This window comes from Belonocnema kinseyi, chromosome 7 (genome assembly GCF_010883055.1).
Source record: "Belonocnema kinseyi isolate 2016_QV_RU_SX_M_011 chromosome 7, B_treatae_v1, whole genome shotgun sequence".
Taxonomy (NCBI): domain Eukaryota; kingdom Metazoa; phylum Arthropoda; class Insecta; order Hymenoptera; family Cynipidae; genus Belonocnema; species Belonocnema kinseyi.
This window is the reverse complement of record NC_046663.1, coordinates 139,610,590-139,613,108: the sequence shown is the minus strand read 5'-3', so window position 1 is coordinate 139,613,108 and position 2,519 is coordinate 139,610,590. Positions and strand designations below refer to the sequence as shown.

At 31.6% G+C, this 2,519-nt stretch overlaps 1 protein-coding gene across 4 annotated transcripts in view; it reads left to right on the top strand.

Moving 5' to 3' along the window:
• Positions 1–2,519, top strand: part of LOC117175902 (KICSTOR complex protein ITFG2-like) — a 187,177-nt gene that overhangs the window by 26,992 nt on the left and 157,666 nt on the right. The gene's annotated exons all lie outside the window — the stretch shown is intronic.

Sequence of the window (2,519 nt, the reverse complement as noted above, 5' to 3'; positions counted from 1 at the left end):
AAAGAAAAAACTCAAAAATATGTTAAAAATCGAAAATTGAGAAAGAAATAATTGTTTTAATTATAAATTAATTCTTTTTAAAGTAAAGCTCATTTCAAGAAGCTCATAAAACAGTCTATAAAAGTTCAATTGATCAACTTCAGTAGAAGGAATGAATAATTGAATAACTTACTCGAGTTAATATGTAAAAAATTTGAACCACTGAATGTTGACAACCAATAAATTCTAATTATATATAAACACCGATTGTGAAAATCTTGAAAACAAAATATTTATCTCTGTCCAAATCTTAAATACATTTTTATCACTTTTTACGAGAGTGTTAGATGCAAGTTCTAACATAAAATTTAATATTTTTACATTATACTTACGAAATAATTTTTAATCTAGAACATAATCTTATGAGGATTTTGAGAATAATGCTTGAATACAACACTGCTAAAGCGGAAAGTTGCATACATAAAACTCTTACAATCCAAAACTCAGAAATAAAATTAGATATTAAAATTAAACCTTTTTAAATTCACCTATTAATAAAATATGTAAAACGGAAAAATTCTTGAAATTCATCCAAATACTCTACGATTCTCGCCAACTAAGACTCGTTCCACATCACTTATCTTTACTCAGCTTAACTCCGATTCAAGATCGCATAATCTTCGAAAACCAGGAAATTAAAAGCTTTACGTCAAAATTAAAAAATTGGAGAGTTTACCTTAATAATTGTGAAATATGAAATATGGCTTCAAAGGCAAAAAAGTGTAGTCTTAAAGATTTCAAATTGACCTCTTTATGATTCTGAAAACTTGTTAAAAGCTTAAATAGTTGCACAATTGTAAGGGCTTCTAAATCTTTGGTCATGGAAACAATATATTATACTTAAGATTTGAATCATAACTACTGAAATCAATATAATGAAACTTCTATTTTTGACAGAACATTTTTTTTATCAAGTTTTAACACATACGATATTTATTTCATCGAAAAAAGATTATCCATTACTCAACCTTATCCAATTTAAGGAATTATATTTTTCATTGCATTAAAAAATGAAGCTGACAATTAACAATTTTCATAATGACTTCCAACATCTTTCGAATTTTTATTCCGTGAACGTTGAATTTGAGAATTTCTAGTTGAAAAAAAACTTAGTTTAAAAATGTTTAACTTGAACTATTTTTCTGTTTGAAGAATAGATATGATAATTCTGTACTACTTTTTATGCTAAGAATTACCAGAAAATAATTTTCTTGGTACAGGAAATCACTCTTTAAATTTAAATTCTTCAATAAAAGGAATAGTTCAAATAGCATAAATATATAAATTGAATGGAACCTTTTATTACTTACTTCCTTCATTACAAGAAAACATAGAAACATGCACGCTCATGTTCTATATCTGTCATCTATAATTATTAGTTTGAGTAACTTCAGTAACAGTAACTTCTATTAGGTATTTCAGTTAGGGTCGGGTTAATCCAAGATACTAGTTCAACAAGGGCCAAACAAAAATTAAAATTGCATTAGACAAAACTTAATTTTTTTAATAAATCAGGAAAAATAATTTTTTCGCCATAAGTGTATTCGTACATTATTATGTATTATTAAGAAGCTATTGAATTCAATAATAAAATAGTTAAAAAATAGTTTTAAAAAAAGGAATGAGACCAACGTCCCACTTATATTATTAGTTACAATGAATCATATTTAATGATGAACTTCCAAAAGACTTGAAATAATTTACAAACGATTGGTAAAGACAAAAACTTGAAATTTGTAGTGCAACTATATATTTTTTAATCGATACATTTTTTTTTAGTTTTCACCTCCAAACGATAAAATTTAATTTCCAAATGAAATACACACATAAGGGGGGGTAACCAGGCGGTACCCTGGTACCCAGAATTGACCCCTTAGGACGACCGATGCGTACCGGAAGAGAACAGGCTGGAGTTAGCGGATCCGGCGGTAGTAGGGATAGCCCCGAATACAAACTCCACTCTTTTAGAACCTCCGTCAACTTCGGCGAACCAGACCCCAGTAACGCGCACGGTAGAAATTGAGGATACCATCGTTCTTAACACAAAAACAAGAATGAGAGAGAAACCGAACCCCTGGCAAGAGAATCAGGTGAGGCTGGCCCTGCTCGAATCGAATGAGCCCTCGGTGGCATGATTAGATAAAGGTCCTTCGTAACCGTCACATGTAAAGCCACATGTTATCTCTCTGCTGAGATAGATCGTGTTTCGCGAATGATGAAGATCCATATTGTCTCAAGCATGGGAGAACAAGTATTCTTGGGTATGGACTTCATGCACACATTCGGAATCGTACACGATGGGAGCAAGCGAACTTGGTATACGAGGGTGGATTGATAAGTTTCCGGCCTGACCAAGAGATGGCGCCACTAGGCCTACTTTGAGGTGGCCTTCTATAGTACCATCCTTAGATAGCTTGTAGCTATAGTTTCAGCCCGATCGCCATGTTAGTTTAGGTTTCAGAGCACACTGAACAAGACGC